The sequence below is a fragment of the Schistocerca serialis genome, chromosome 12 (assembly GCF_023864345.2).
Source record: "Schistocerca serialis cubense isolate TAMUIC-IGC-003099 chromosome 12, iqSchSeri2.2, whole genome shotgun sequence".
In the NCBI taxonomy this organism is placed as follows: domain Eukaryota; kingdom Metazoa; phylum Arthropoda; class Insecta; order Orthoptera; family Acrididae; genus Schistocerca; species Schistocerca serialis.
In genome coordinates, this window is record NC_064649.1 from 89,848,856 (window position 1) to 89,866,139 (window position 17,284).

Below are 17,284 nucleotides of genomic sequence, written 5' to 3' on the forward strand. Positions count from 1 at the left end.
TTTGCTATCACTTCCTCTCAATTCTCGACATGTACCGTGGCCATGAAGTGCTTTACACCGATGGCTGAATGGCTGATGGTCACGTAGGCTTTGCGTACGTTAATGGAGAGCATATTGAACAGCACTCGTTGCCATATGGTTGCCGTGTTTTACTGCAGAGCTGGAGACCATATCTTGAACACATCCACCCATGGCCTTGCGAGTCATTTCTTCTGTGTACTGGCTCATTGAGTAGCCTCCAAGCTATCGACCAGTGCTACCCCCGCTATCCTTTGGTAGCGTCGATTCAGGAGTCCCTCTGTGCCCTGGAATGGTTCTGTTGTTTAGTGGTGTTTGTGTGGACCCCAGGAGACATAACATTCCCAGGTAGCACCTGGAGATGGGCTTCTCTGAAACTGACCTGCGTTCTGTCTTCAGCCGAAGGGCTTTTCGGCTTTGAGAGATGGAATGGCGTAACAGTAACCGAAACAAACTATGTGTCATTAAGGAGACTACGAATGTGTGGAAGTCTTCCATGCAGTCCTCTCGCAGGGAATCAGTTGTCCTCTTCCGGCTCCACATTGGGCATACGTGGGTTACCTCCTCTGTTGTGGCGACCCATCTCGGTGTCGCCGTGGTTCACAAATGACGGTCGTCCACCTCTTGCTGGACTGCCCACTTTTAGCCACTCTGCGGTGGACTTTTAACTTTCCCAGCACCCTGCCTTCAGTGTTGGGCGACAATGTCTCAATAACAGATTTAGTTTTTCGTTTTATTCCTCAGGATGCGTTTTATCATTTGACCTAAGTTTTAGCACATGTCCTCTGTCCCTTTGTGTCCCCCACCCTAGTGCGTTTAGGATGGAGGTTTTAATGTGTTGCAGAGTGGTTGGCTTCTCCTTTTTATTCTCATGGTCAGCCAGCCATGCTAATATGCTCTCCTGTTTTGATCTGTTCTACGTGTTTCTTGCGTCTCTCTGTGGTTTTCTTGTCCGATTTTGTCCATTTTTGTGTTTTTTGCCCCTCTGTCATTCTTGTGGTTTCCAGCTGTGTTTTGGATGTCTCAATTATTTTACTCCCACCCTCGTGGAATTATTTTAATCCAAACGAGGGACCGATGACCTAGCAGTTTGGTCCCTCCCCCTCTTGTAAACAAACCAACCAACGGTATATTGATAATTTTTACTTATGAACCGTCTGACAGCAACTGAATAAAACACAATTTTAGTGCCATACGCGTTTCGCCTGGGCAAACCCTTCAATCACACCTAAGCCTGCCAGTTACCAAGAGGGACAAATTCCAACAATCAGGAATATATAAACTTGAATGTCAAAGTTGTGATGCAGTATACATAGGCATGACATGCAGGAATTTTGAGACAAGATACAAAGAACATATCAGATGTTGGAAGTATGAAACAAACCACTCCACATTTGCAGAGCATTAAAAACATCACAACCATCATCCTACAAACATGGAACAAGAAATGAAAATAATGAGAATAAGCAACCATGACAAACATCTTATATAAATGCAAGAAAACTTCCACATCCAGAAAGCCATAGCAGAAAACAAACATGTGATAAATGAACAAACACACATCAGCACAGGCTCCCTACTACATTTAATAAAGGAAATGATAACATAAAACAAAAAAAAAACGCTTCCCCACACCATCTGGACACACACACACACACACACACACACACACACACATACACAGCCCCCCCCCCCCAAAAAAATTATAGAGCACCAAAATACAGACAGACACACACACACACACACACACACACACACACACACACACACACACACACACAGCACAAAAAATATATATCACACCAAAACACACACACACACACACACACACACACACACACAGGACAAAAAAAATAAAAAAAATAAAAAAATTAAAAAATTAAATTAAATTAATATCACACCAAAAAACACTCACACACGCACACACATATGCAAACGCACACACAAATGCATACATGAACAGACCACAGATACTTCTATAGTTACACTCATAAGTTTGGCAATAATATTCGATCTTTGGCAAAAACATTTCACAGTCGGCAACAGAAACCAAAACATTGCATTAAAATAAGCGTTCAGTGCATAGTGCTGTGGAATGTGGAAAAAAAACGCAAATTGGCGTTCATAAGAAGAAGAACAACACCAAAAATGCAACAGGAGCGTAATATGTAAGAAACTGTCCACGCAACCTGTAAGTACAGTTCAAAACATTACTACTTAATAGGAAATACCAACCACCAGAACTGTTTATAACCTATAGGCACAGTGACAAAAATGTAAATAAAATAGCTAACATATGTACATATTCCAAGCCACTGATGATGCCTTGCAGAAAATAAAGGCGAAACGCGTATGGCACTAAAATTGTGTTTTATTCAGTTGCTGTCAGACGGTCCATAAATAAAATTATCAATATACCGTAATATTACACGCAACTGAGGAAGACTGGACTACAAAAGTTGAAGATGTCAAACCAACCAACGTTTGGAGTATCATGGGAAGGCCCTCCAACCTACTTGGGATTTTAAGGATCTAACGTGCCATTTGGACAGAATTTGGCACGATAAGCTTTAGCAGCACTCCGTCTTCAGGCCACAAGTAGTCCATCGGGACCGTTTGACCGCCGAGTCATCCTCAGATGAGGATGCGGATAGGTGGTCAGCACACCGCACTCCCGGTCCTTATGTTGCTTTTCTTTGACCGGAGCCGCTACTATGCGGTCGATTAGTTCCTCAGTTGGCATCACGAGGCTGAGTGCACCTCTAAAAATGACAACAGCGCATGGTGTCCCGGATGGTCACCCATCCGAGTGCATGCCACACCCGATAGCGCTTAACTTTGATGATCTGGCGGGAACCGGTGTTTCCACTGCGGCAAGGCTGTTGCCCAACCCTTAGCAGGACACCCAATAGCTCTATCAACCAGTCCCAAGGCGAATTCAGCTTGCATAAGTGTCAGAGGTGAACAAGTGCGTTACTGACTTGATCAATTTGGGAAGCTCTTTCTCTTGAATTAAGTTTTTCTGAAATTGTAATTATTTGTTTGTCTGTACATGTACGAGTACATCAAATCTACCGATTTCTGTCCCATTAGAATAATTCCTTCGTGGTGCATCCTTTTTTTTTATCTTAGAGCGTATTATGAAAATTGTAAAAAGGCCTCAAATTGGATGTATCATGGAATAAACGCTGTGTCGCGCCAGATGTGAGGGCTGCATTCACGGCGCGGCAGCTGACGGGTGACAGGTGGCAGCTGACACTGCATTTGGACGGCTTTGACGGAGGACATTTCCGTCGCACGGCAGCCGCCATGACAGCCAGTGCGGGCGCAGTAATTAACGCGCATCGCCATTGTGTCTGGTCAGACTACTGCGTCAGGAGCAGGGTGTGTGGGATGAAGCCGAGCGCTTCACTGCGAACTCCATTACGCGGGAACACAGTGCGCAATGTAGGGTTTCACGACGACATATGATACAAAAGACCCGTTCGGGCAATCAGGTTTGGGAGTATATTGAGAACTGATGGACGTATATGTCACTTTGTCAGCACGGGTTCGGTAATGTACGGCAGTAGACGAACGACACGTGTGCAATAGTGTGCAGTCTGGCGCTTACGAAAATATCATGTGCGGCTATTCCAGTACTGCAGCCTTGGATGATTAAAAGTGGTGTTTACCACAGAGGATATAATGCAGGCATCTGATGATTTCTTTAAATGATTCTATAGCAAAACATGTGAAATGCAAAGGAAGATAGTTAGCCGAGTAGTCTATGGCGCTGCAGTCGTGGACTGTGCGGCTGGTCCCGGCGGAGGTTCGAGTTCTCCCTCGGGCATGTCCTTAGGATAATTTATGTTAAGAAGTGCTTAGGGACTGATGACCTTAGCAGTTAAGTCCCATAAGATTTCACACAGATTTTAACTTTTTGAAGATTGTTAACAATGAAAACAAACAATGGAAACTCCAGGTAGGAATATCAACAATGTAGGAAAAAAACAGATTGCTAGTTACCTTGAAAAAGATGCTGGAGTTGACGGTCGTGTGTGCTTGAGTTGTGCTTGCGTATGTGTGTGAATGATGTGTGTCTCTCTTTTACCGATGAAGGCTATGGCCGAAGGCTTTGTGTTAATGTCTGTTAATTGTGCCTGTCTTCTTTATGTTAGCAGTCTGTCTTTTCCTACATTGTTAATAATGAAAACACATTATTTACAGACCTCCAGCTTGCAGAAGGTGATGTAGAACAACAACTTTTTTTTGTCAAATACACACATCAACAAAGAAGTTTTGCATCGCCCCAGTTCCCAGAACTCCTGAAGTTAGACGTTGACTGTGGGTTTTGTATCACAGGCACAATCCCTTTGGCTGTTCAGAGATGTCACTAGACCCACCCAAAAACGTAAGCAACGATGCATGAGGAGCGCCTCTTAGACGGAGGGGATCCGACAGCCCATCAGTTCCAGTCATTCCACCAGGAAGGAAGTACACGGCTCGTGTAGTCTGTAGTTCAACCATGCCTAGACGGTCAATACCGCGGTTAGATCGCGTCCGCATTGTGACTTCGTGCCAGGAAGGGTTCTCAACAAGGGAAGTGTCGAGGCGTCTCGGAGTGAACCAAAGTGATGTTGTTCGGACATGGAGGAGACACAGAGAGACAGGAACTGTCGATGACATGGATTGGATTGGATTGGATTGGACTGTTTGGGGGAGGAGACCAGACAGCGAGGTCATCGGTCTCATCGGATTAGGGAACGACAGGGAATGAAGCCGGCTGTACCCTTTCAAAGGAACCATCCCGGCATTTGCCTGGAGCGATTTAGGGAAATCAGGGAAATCCGAAATCAGGATGGCCGGACGCAGGATTGAACCGTCGTCCTCCCGAATGCGAGTCCAGTATGCTAGCCACTGCGATGACATGCCTCGTTCAGGCCGCCAAAGGGCTACTACTGCAGTGGATGACCGCTACCTACGGATTATGGCTTGGAGGAACCCCGACAGCAACGCCACAATGTTGAATAATGCTTTTCGTGCAGCCACAGGACGTCGTGTTACGACACAAAGTTTGCGCAATGGGCTGCACGATGCCCAGCTTCACTCATGATGTCAATGGCGAGTTCCATTTTTGTAACCACGACACCATGCAGTGCGGTACAGATGGGCCCAATTATATGCCGAATGGACACCTCAGTATTGGCATCACGTTCGCTTCTCATCACTTTCTCTTCAACCAGACAATCGTCGGAGACGTGTTTGGGGGGAACACAGTAACGCTGAACGCCTTAGACACACTGTCCAGCGAGTGCAGGAAGGTGTAGGTTGCCTACTGTATTGGTGTGACATTATGTGGGGCAAACGTACGCCGCTGGTGGTCATGAAAGGCTCCGTAACGGCTGTACGATACGTGAATGCCATCCTCCGACCGATAGTGCAACCATATCGGCAGCATATTGGCGAGGCATTGGTCTTCATGGACGACAATTCGCGTCCCCATCGGGCACATCTTGTGAATGACTTCCTTCAGGATAACGACATTGCTCGAATAGAGATGGCAGCATGTTCTCCAGACATGAACCCAATCGAACATGCCTGGAATAGATTGAAAAGGGCTGTTTATGGACGACATTACTCAGCAACCACTCTGAGGGATCTACGCCGAATCGCGGTTGAGGACTGGGACAATCTGGACCAACACAGCCTTGATGAACTTGTTGATAGTATGCCATGACGTATACAGGCATGCATCAATGCAAGAGGACATGCTACTGGGTATTACAGGTACCGGTGTGTGCAGCAATGTGGACCACCACCTCTGACGGTCTCGTTGTATGGTGGTGCAAAATGCAATGTGTGGTTTTCATGAGCAATAAAAAGGGCGGAAATGATGTATACATTGATCTCTATTCCAATTTTCCGTACAGGTTCCGGAAGTTTCGGAACCGAGGTGATGTGTGTAAATGGTTGGAATTCCATCTTCTGCCTTAAGAAGTATGCTTTATTTATTGGTAGTGATGTGTTTCTGACATTGTGTCCTATCTCAAATCATTCGCCGTCGTAAGAAATTCAAATACGATCAAGTATGCTTGATTAGAGCAACCACAGTAGACAATCTAAATGGTAATGCTGATATTTTAAGAAACTGTAGCATTTCTACTAATGTAAACCTTTTGATCGCGAACGGATTTTTAGTTTACCAACAAATATCCGTACTGAATCACCAGAGAGCTCTAAATAGGAAATGGAAAATTATTCTTTCCTTTCGAGACAATATATTTGAATTTAATGTATACTCCTGGAAATGGAAAAAAGAACACATTGACACCGGTGTGTCAGACCCACCATACTTGCTCCGGACACTGCGAGAGGGCTGTACAAGCAATGATCACACGCACGGCACAGCGGACACACCAGGAACCGCGGTGTTGGACGTCGAATGGCGCTAGCTGCACAGCATTTGTGCACCGCCGCCGTCAGTGTCAGCCAGTTTGCCGTGCCATACGGAGCTCCATCGCAGTCTTTAACATTGGTAGCATGCCGCGACAGCGTGGACGTGACCCGTATGCGCAGTTGACGGACTTTGAGCGAGGGCGTATAGTGGGCATGCGGGAGGCCGGGTGGACGTACCGCCGAATTGCTCAACACGTGGGGCGTGAGCTCTCCACAGTACATCGATGTTGTCGCCAGTGGTCGGCGGAAGGTGCACTTGCTCGTCGACCTGGGACCGGACCGCAGCGACGCACGGATGCACGCCAAGACCGTAGGATCCTACGCAGTGCCGTAGGGGACCGCACCGCCACTTCCCAGCAAATTAGGGACACTGTTGCTCCTGGGGTATCGGCGAGGACCATTCGCAACCGTCTCCATGAAGCTGGGCTACGGTCCTGCACACCGTTAGGCCGTCTTCCGCTCACGCCCCAACATCGTGCAGCCCGCCTCCAGTGGTGTCGCGACAGGTGTGAATGAAGGGACGAATGGAGACGTGTCGTCTTCAGCGATGAGAGTCGCTTCTGCCTTGGTGCCAATGATGGTCGTATGCGTGTTTGGCGCCGTGCAGGTGAGCGCCACAATCAGGACTGCATACGACCGAGGCACACAGGGCCAACACCCGGCATCATGGTGTGGGGAGCGATCTCCTACACTGGCTGTACAACACTGGTGATCGTCGAGGGGACACTGAATAGTGCACGGTACATCCAAACCGTCATCGAACCCATCGTTCTACCATTCCTAGACCGGCAAGGGAACTTGCTGTTCCAACAGGACAATGCACGTCCGCATGTATCCCGTGCCACCCAACGTGCTCTAGAAGGTGTAAGTCAACTACCCTGGCCAGCAAGATCTCCGTATCTGTCCCCCATTGAGCATGTTTGGGACTGGATGAAGCGTCGTCTCACGCGGTCTGCACGTCCAGCACGAACGCTGGTCCAACTGAGGCGCCAGGTGGAAATGGCATGGCAAGCCGTTCCACAGGACTACATCCAGCATCTCTACGATCGTCTCCATGGGAGAATAGCAGCCTGCCTTGCTGCGAAAGGTGGATATACACTGTACTAGTGCCGACATTGTGCATGCTCTGTTGCCTGTGTCTATGTGCCTGTGGTTCTGTCAGTGTGATCATGTGATGTATCTGACCCCAGGAATGTGTCAATAAAGTTTCCCCTTCCTGGGACAATGAATTCACGGTGTTCTTATTTCAATTTCCAGGAGTGTAATTACTTTCTCTCATTAATCCTGGGCAACGAATATTTTGATCAGCGAAAATTGCTTTCGTGGATGTTTCTTTCGTTAATTCAGTACAGGCCAAAGACTGTCGTGAGTGTGGCCACTTGTAAGCTGAAAAATCACCTTACATTTCTTTAGTATTATTCAAAAAGATAATGCAAATCGGAATTATTATTTTTTTTCCACTGGAAGAGAGCGCTTGTTTTTATATTTAAAAAGAAATGGTTCAGATGGCTCTAAGCACTATCGGACTTAACATCTGAGGTCATCAGTCCCCTAGAACTTAGTACTTAACCCTAACTAACCTGTGGACATCACACACATCCTTGCCCAAGGCAGGATTCGAACCTGCGACCGTTGCAGCAGTGCGGTTCCGGACTGATGCTCTTAGAACCGCTCTGTCACATCGGCCGGCTTTTATATTTAAGGAAATCTGAATTGGCAGCGTAATGGAGGTGTAGTGTTACACTCTTCATGCACGACGCTAGCATTAGCGTCTGCTAATATGCTGAAAAACTGGAAAGACTTACACATTTGACGAGGAGATGGATAATGATATTACCCAAATGAATACAAGGCGAACGTTTAAGGCCTTGACAGTCCACCTCCTTACATGAGTGGTCAGCGTGTTGACTGCCATGCAGCAGTCCCGGGTTCAATCCCAAGCCAAATCGGAGATTTTCTCCACTCGGGGACTGAGTGTTGTGTTGTCCTCGTTATCATTTCATCATCATCGATACGCAAGTTGCCCAGTGTGACCTCAGCTGAAAAGACTTGCACCTCAGAAAGGGGTGGGACTCTCAGGCATCAGAGCCATACGGCCATTTCATTTCACAGTCCTCGATACAGCATTTCTTTAAAGTCAAGGAGAAAAGATGAAGCGGTAGCCCATCATAGAGCCTATGTCTACCTCAGGTATTTTTGATTTTCAGTTGTTAGAAAACAGAGCAGTTTTTCTTGTACCAGTAGTAGGAAGGAAGGATTCGCTCTCAGCTGGTGAACGAGTGAGAAGCACAGAATTTTTAAGCGAGTAACTGTAGACCGCCATTTTGGGGGCGCTATGAATAAGTGAGGAGTATGTATTTCATATGTGCACCGTTTAGAAAATACAGTATTGTTTTATTAACAGAAAGATCGTGTGAGTTGTTATTTCAAGTAGTACGATAATTACAAGAACTGAAGCCCACCTGTGTACTTGGGAAAATTACGAGGATTCGATAAGCTCAATGGGAACACGATCAACACTTCGAAGGTGAACACGACGACCAAACGTAGCATTACAAAGAAGGGTAACCACAAATCTACAACGGAGGAAGAAACTACCTCGCCCTGCACAATAATATGAACTAATACGGACTTATTTCCAGGCATAGCTCAGCTTATTGTGCTTGTCATTCATGCCGAAAAATTAATCTCATTAATTCAATACATTTTAAGAAGCCACGCATTTCAACATTTTATCATCATTTATGCCATTATTTTGTTGTATTATTGTGGTGTCACTGCCAGACACCACACTTGATAGGTGGTAGATTAAATCGGCCGCGGTCCATTTAGTACATGTCGGACCCGCGTGTCGCCACTGTGTGATCGCAGACCTAGCGCCACCACAAGGCAGGTCTCGTGATACGAACAAGCACTCGTCCCAGTTGGACTGACGACCTAGCTAGCTACTAGATGTACGAAGCCTTTCTCTCTCATTAGCCGAGAGACAGAATAGCCTTCAGCTAAGTTAATGGCTACGAACTAGCAAGGCGCCATTAGCCTTACAGTGATTGTAATTAAAGTCTCCTGTGTATAGTCAAGAGCGATGTACCACAATGATTGATTAAAGATAAGTATTAATCCAGCTACGTACTTTTCTTCATAGCATTAATTACGTAGCCTGTTCCAGTACTTCACGCCCGTCTGCGTTAGTCTAGCGTGCATTTTCAGCCATCTCGAACTACAAGGTGTTGGCCCAGCTGCCGACACATCAATTATAGTATGATATCTCTACACTGTTTGGTTCTTGTGCAATAAATAAGGAAAGTGTTCCTGGACTTTATGTACGCCCTGTATTATATCAAATGTTATGCGATACTGTATAAAACAGCAAAAAATTGACGTGAAACCGATATTTTAGAATTTCACGTGAAATATAACGAGAACAGTCACCAGTTAAAGTCACACCAGGTGTTATACATACGTCAGGACCTCGCAGAAATGTACTTTAAAATGGAAATCTTCCGAAACAGCTGTCGTAATAGTCAATAAATGTTTTAAGCAGTGATTCTGGAACATTACTTACAATGTCCTTCCAAGATATATTTCACTGCAGGCACAATGATCAAGAAATAGGACATCATTTATCTAACCATGTTGTAAACAGTTTATGTTAACCTCTGTGGAGTAGTAGTTTTAATGTATGATGTATTGTCTTATTTAATGCAGCAGTTTACAAGAGTTGCCCTTGCTCTATCTGTAATCTATGCTATTTGCATTGCACGAGTGTTATTCTGAAAGTAATTTCAGATCTGTAGTGAAATGGAAACCAAAGTGAAAATGTGATGATGCTTTGCACGGATGAGTTGGGCAGTGTCTCTGGTACATTATCGATCACGTTATGTCGCTCTTTTCGGTTCTGAGCACATACTGAGTGCGTAAAGATGTCTCTGCAAAGTATAAGAGCCTGGTGAGAGAGATTTCGCCTGATGTCATGCATTCCACATTGCATAACGGTTATTCGTTTACCTCTTTATGACAATTCTCGATTGTATTCTATAGGGGCAATGGAGACTCTCCTGCAGCATTTTCCATGGGAAGTGTTTGGTCACCCACAACACAGCCCGCATTTGACTCCTCCTGAGTTTCACCTGTACTCACATGAACCGCTAGCTGTGAAGACTACATTTTGGCACACACAACGAATAGGAAAAGAGCGCAGAGAACTGGCGGAAAGCACAGGCGGCTGTGATCTGAGACCAGGCTACTGGCAAGTTGGTAGAACACTACAACAAATGTCTAAGTCGAGCGGCTATTATGAAGAAAAATAGCTGGAAGGTGTAGCCAAATATTCCAAGTAAAACAATCTTGGTTTTCACAGTGGTTTCCATGTGGCTACGAATTTGACCTTACTTTCCGAATAGCCCTCATATAAGAAATGGTGTGTCGAGGACTGTGAAATGAAATGGCCGTATGGCTCTGATGCCTGAGAGTCCCACCCCTTTCTGAGGAGCAAGTCTTTTCAGCTGAGGCCACACTGGGCAACTTGCGTATCGATGATGATGAAATGATAACGAGGACAACACAACACCCAGTCCCCGAGTGGAGAAACTCTCCGATTTAGCTTGGGATCGAACCCGGGACTGCTGCATGGCAGTCAACACGCTGACCTCTCATGTAAGGAGGTGGACTGTCAAGGTCTTAAACGTTCGCCTTGTATTCATTTGGGTAATATCATCATCGATCTCCTCGTCAAATGTGTAAGTCTTTCCAGTTTTTCAGCATATTAGCAGACGCTAGTGCTAGCATCGTGCATGAAGAGTGTAACACTACACCTCCATTACGCTGCCAATTCAGATTTCCTTGAATATAAAAGCTGGCCGCTGTGGCAGAGAAGTTCTAAGAGCATCAGTCCGGAACCGCACTGCTGCAACGGTCACATGTTCGAATCTTGCCTTGGGCATGGATGTGTGTGATGTCCACAGATTAGTTAGACCAGAACCGCACTGCTGCAACGGTCACAGGTTCGAATCCTGCCTTGGGCATGGATGTGTGTGATGTCCACAGATTAGTTAGGGATAGATCAGTTGACTTCATAGCAGCTGAAGAGAGCTCCGCCTACCATCCTCTGAAGATGGTTACATAAATATAACTGAAACTGGTCACCTATGTTATTGAGACATAAGGATTCTGATAAAGACTCAACTTTAGTTCAAATATAACATTCATAGATGTCAGTTTCTTTTAGACCTACACGGTGTATATGGGCAGCACATGGGCCATACCTCATCAGGAAATGGGTCATTTCCTTTGTGGGGGTCAATGTATTTTAGTCTTATGTGTTCTCGCTAGGTAGGAATAAGGGAGTAGACCCGTCGTACCTTGTCTGGTACTATTCGACCTGCCATGACTCAGTCCGCCTCATGTTAAGCTGTCATCGGCCTGTTACGTTGCGTGCAGTCATGTCTTGTATTTCGTCTACTCTAGCAGACACTTCAAGACAAGCTTGAACAGTGGAGAAAAGCTCTAGAGGAAAGGGGAATGAGAATTAGGAGGGTGAAAACAAATTATATGTGTACGACGGTTGCCAAAGATCTATATTGTTCTGCAAGGAGAACAACTGACGCTGGTCAAGCTAGGCCATTACATGTTAAGTGATGGAGGAGTGGGGGCCGAAATACAGCACAGAATAAGTAGTACATGGATGAACTGGGGGAAACTGAGCGGAGTACTGTGTGCTAAGAAGGTTAGCTGCAGAATGAAAGGAAACCTTTACAAGTCTGTGGTAAGGCCTGCGATGCTGTATAGTGCAGAAACTTGGCCACTTACAAAAGCCCATGAGAAATAGATGGAAGTGGTAGAAATGAGAATGTTAGGGTGGATGAGTGGGGTGATACAAAAGGATAGACTAAGGAATGAGCACATCAAGGTAACAGTGAAAGTGGGGCCCATAGGGAAGAAGATCCAACAAAGTAGGTATGGACATGTGCAGAGGAGAGGGGAGTAATACATGGGGAGAACAGTTGAACTTCTAAAAATCGAAGGATCGAGGAGAAGAGAAAGACCGAAACTCAGACGGAAGGTAGCAGGGGATCTACAGGAGAAAGGATGGCTCGGAGAAGAAGCACTGGATAGGCATTTATAGAAGAGAAGGATCAAGAAAAGCAACGCCGATCCCACATGACGTTTGAAAAGACTGAGATGGTGATGATGATGATGATGATGATGATGATAATGAGCAGTATGTCGCTGCTCGGTAGCGAAAAGTGATGACAATGGAGCACACACCCATGTCCAGTCACGGTGCCTCTGTGGATGTTGTTCTAAAAGCTCCGGATATTCGGTTGAGTACGCTCCTTTGCCCGCGTCTTACAGTGTTTTTGTATGTGGTCAGTCTGAGGCGGTGTACTCGTAGCAAAACTCGAACAATATCGTGTGACACATCAGTATAGTCTGTAGGGGAATTATAAATTGGGCCGTGTTAAGTCTTCCTAAATTATGCATTGTCCTCATCGTTTGTCAGTAATTGCACGTTCACTGAAGTTTAATTTATTGTCCACATGTATTCCAAAGTTTCCAGCTACTTCCCTGTTCCTAATTGAGATTTTGTTTAGCATAATTATGGGTCCCCTTTAAAAACAGGTACACTGTTTTGTTAGCTGCTATAGAGAGTTTATTTTTTGTACGCCAAATGTTAATACTACCAAGGAGTTGTGTGGCAGAAGTTGTTTCTAACTGGAGTCTTGAATTTGCTGACGCTACAAGCAGGTTGTCGGCGCATGCCACCACTCCTTTTGCTCTGTTATCCTCATTGATTTTATTCAATAGAGGTTCCATGGGAGGCCAGACCTCCATTTAAGTAGTCTGCACTTGCAGTAGTCTGCTAGACTATTATGCAAATCTGATAGAGTCCCTATGTCTCTTAGTCTTCCGAAGGATATTGGCTGCCAGAGGTTATCAAAAGCTCCAACAATGTCAAAATAAAAAACCTTTTTTTTGCCTTACGGCAGGTCTTGTCATGGGGGAAGACTCGTCAGAGAGGTTCACCACATGAGTGACTACGCAAGTGATTCCAGTGGTGGTTTCCCGTTGCCTTCCACGGATGATGAAATGATAATGAGTACAACACAACACTCGTTCCCTGAGCGGAGAAAATCTCCGGCCCAGCCGGGAATCGAACCGGGGCCCCTTGGCGCGACGGATCGCTGCGCTGACCACTCAGCTATCGGGGCGGGGCGGACAATGTGAATACAGCCGCTGCATATTCCTCGTCAGTTGTCTGTACTATTTCGCTGGACTGCTGGTAGTGACGAGTCACAAATTTCATACGATTTTTTTCAACCGCCATCCACAATGAAACTTCCTGGCAGATTAATACTGTGTGCCGGACCGAGACTCGATATCAGGAACTTTTCCGTAATGGGACAAGAGCTCTACTGACTGAGCTACCCAAACGCAACTTACAGATATACTTCCATCATTACCTCTTTTCCCCGGACTGTGGCTAAGCCCTTTCCTCGCAATATCTTTTCTTCTAGGAATGCTAGGCTTGCAAGTTTCGCAGGAGAGATCCCGTGAACAGAATAAGATTTTCACTCTGCAGTGGAGTGTGCGTTGATATGAAACTTCCTGGTAGATCAAAACTGTGTGACGGACCGAGACTCGAACTCGGGACCTTTGCCTTTCGCGGGCAAGTGCTCTACCTTCTGAGCTACCCAAGCACAACTCACGCTCCGTCCTCACAGCTTTACTTCCGCCAGTACCTCGTCTCCTACCTTCCAAACTTAAGAGAAGCTCTCCTGCGAACTTTGCAGTACTAGCAGTCCTGAAAGAAAGGATATTGCGGAGACACGTAGTAAAACAACGCTCTGGTGTTCAATTTGCTGGTTAAGTTACCTCGGGGCATGGCCATGCAGCGCATTTGACTGCGGTCGTCGCACGAAGGCGCTGGCAGCAGTCCACATACGCAGGGGTGTGTTGGTGCATGTCAGAGTACGGTGCAGCAAGTAAGTGTGCAGACGTTTTCAGACGTGCTAATGGTGACTGTGTGTTGAAAATGGTTCAAAGAACACGTATGGATGACGTTATGAGGGGTAGAATACTAGGCCGACTGGAGGCTGGTCAAACACAGCAGGTCGTTGCTCGAGCCCTCCGTGTGCAACAAAGTGTGATCTCAAGATTATGGCAACGATTCCAGCAAACAGGAATCGTGTCCAGGCGCTACATTACGGGACGTCCACAGCGTACAACACCACAAGAAGACCGATATCTCACCATCAGTGCACGCAGACGGCCACGGAGTACTGCAGATAGCCTCGCTCGGGACCTTACCGCAGCCACTGGAACAGTTGTCTCCACACACACAGCCTACAGACGACCGAACAGACACGGTTTATTCGCCCAGAGACCTGCAAGGTGCATTACACTGACCCCTGGCTACAGGAGAGCCCGTAAAGCCTGGTGTCAAGAACACAGTACATGGTTACTGGAACATTGGTCCCCGGTTATGTTCACGGACGAGTCCAGGTATAGTCTGACCAGTGATTCTCGCCGGGTTTTCATCTGGCGTGAACCAGGAACCAGATACCAACTCTTTAATGTTCTTTAAAGTGACCTGAAGGGAGATCGTGGTTTGATAGTGTGGGGTGGGATTATGATTGGCGCATGTACACCTCTGCATGTCTTTGACAGAGGAACTGTAACAGGTCAGGTGTATTGGGACGTCATTTTGCACCAGGATGTCCGCTTTTCAGGGGTGCAGTGGGTCCCACCTTCATCCTGATGGATGATAACGCACGGCCCCACCGAGGTGCCATCCTGGAGGAGTACCTTGAAAGAGAAGATATCAGGCGAATGGAGTGACTTGCCTGTTCTCGGTACTTAAGCCCCATCGAACACGTCTGGGATGCTCTCGGTCGACGTATCGCTGCACGTCTTCAAGCCCCTAAGACACTTCAGAAGCTCCGACAGGCACTGGTACAAGAATGGGAGGCTATACTCCAACAGCTGCTCGACCACCTAATCCAGAGTATGCGAACCCGTTGTGCGGCCTTTGTACGTGTGTATGGTGGTCATATCCCATATTGATGTCGGGGTACATGCGCAGGAAGCAGTGGCGTTTGGTAGCACATGTGTTTCGTGACGGTATTCTCAACTTATCACCAATACCGTGAACTTACAGATCTGTGCCGTGTGTGTTCCCTATGTGCCTACACTGTTAGCGCCAGTTTTGTGTAGTGCCACGTTGTGTGGCACCACATTCTGCAATTATCCTTAATTTATGAGCATGAGTGTAGTTCCAATTTTGGTCACCAGATGAAAATCTGGCGCTGTGAATTCAAGAAACAGATACAGAAATGTTTCCATATGTAACAGATTAGGAATGGGACATGGGCAGAAAAGGTCAAACAACTGAGAAAGGCATAATATCGATGTTATTATTAACTGCCACTTACATAGTTTATTCAGTATGAGCTTTGGGGACGTCGACGAAATGCCCTATAGCGCCGGATTTGCACCTGGTGGCCACTATTGGATTTGATGTTTATCCATGTAAATCGGTTCCACATTAATACCTTAGCATATCTACCATATTTCATTGCCTTACAGTAATTATAGCCCACACTGGACCTCCATGAGTAGGTGTACTTTACTTATAACCACGCGGTACATTTTACAGTCACGCAACGAAAATTGTTTGGAATCCTGTGGAACACGAGTTGAAAACTGACGAAACTTCTGTGTACTAGCAACTTACGGAGCGATTATGGACTAACCCTAGTGCAGGAACCCAGTCACGTGACTGGGGAAAACACATACGAGGTGCGACAATAAAGTAATGAGACTGATTTTCTTTGCAAGATGTGGAAACCATGCAGGCTTGAGTAGGCACAATGTCTTTGACCTTGGTCTATCAGCTGGTTCTAGTGCAACCGGCACATCGATGCAACTGCTCAGTCGTGAGTTGTGCGGTAATAAGTTAACACGTGTTTGTGTCTCTCGTCACGGAAATGGAACCGGATAACATTGCGCAACGGTATGCCATTTCTTTTTGTGTTAAATTGAGTGAGAAGACGACGGTAAGAAGGGTTTTGGAGAGGAGCTTATGTCAAGAGTTCAAGTTTTTCGTTGGCATAAAATGTTTAGTGAAGGCAGAACGAATGTTGGAGATGAAGACCGTAGTGGACGACCATGCATACTTGTGTGCTTCTTTGATTCCAAAGGAATTGTTCATAAAGAGTGGGTGCCTCCTGGACAAACAGTTAACCAATACTACTACAAAGAAATTTTAGAAAGACTTTGTAAAAGAGTTCTTCGTGTCCATGCTAGCACTGCTGATAATTGCGTTCTGCATCACGATAATGCGCCATCCCATACTGCTCTGTCAGTACAGCAATTTTTAACCACAAAACAAATTTCAGTACTACCACAGCCACCTTATTCACCAGATATCGCGCCGTGCGACTTTCCTCTATTTCCAAGAGTCAAAAGAGACTCCATTTTCAACCAATACAAGATGTCCAAAAAGCTGTGACGAGGGTCTTGGAGGATATTACAGAAGATGAGTTCCAGAAATGTTACCATCAATGGCAGAAGCGCTAGAAAAATTGTGTAGAATCAGAAGGGAACTACTTTGAAGGAGACAACACTAAACTTGACTAAAACGATAAGTAACATTGTTTTTTGACGTCAGTCTCATTACTTTATTGTCGCACCTCGTATGTTCATGACAAAAATGTCCTATTCTGCGCTGGTCTCATAGATATTCCGTCACTTTGCAGATGCACTCTACATACAAGATACACCCAAAGATGTTACTTTCAATGCTGTTTTGTGTGGATTGCCTAAT

The 17,284-nt window shown here is 45.8% G+C and overlaps 1 long non-coding RNA gene and 1 pseudogene across 1 annotated transcript in view; both read right to left on the bottom strand.

Annotated features, from left to right (window-relative positions):
- LOC126428333 (uncharacterized) overlaps nt 1-17,284 on the bottom strand; it is a 444,734-nt gene that overhangs the window by 200,689 nt on the left and 226,761 nt on the right. The gene's annotated exons all lie outside the window — the stretch shown is intronic.
- LOC126428643 (5S ribosomal RNA) lies at nt 2,788-2,905 on the bottom strand (annotated as a pseudogene).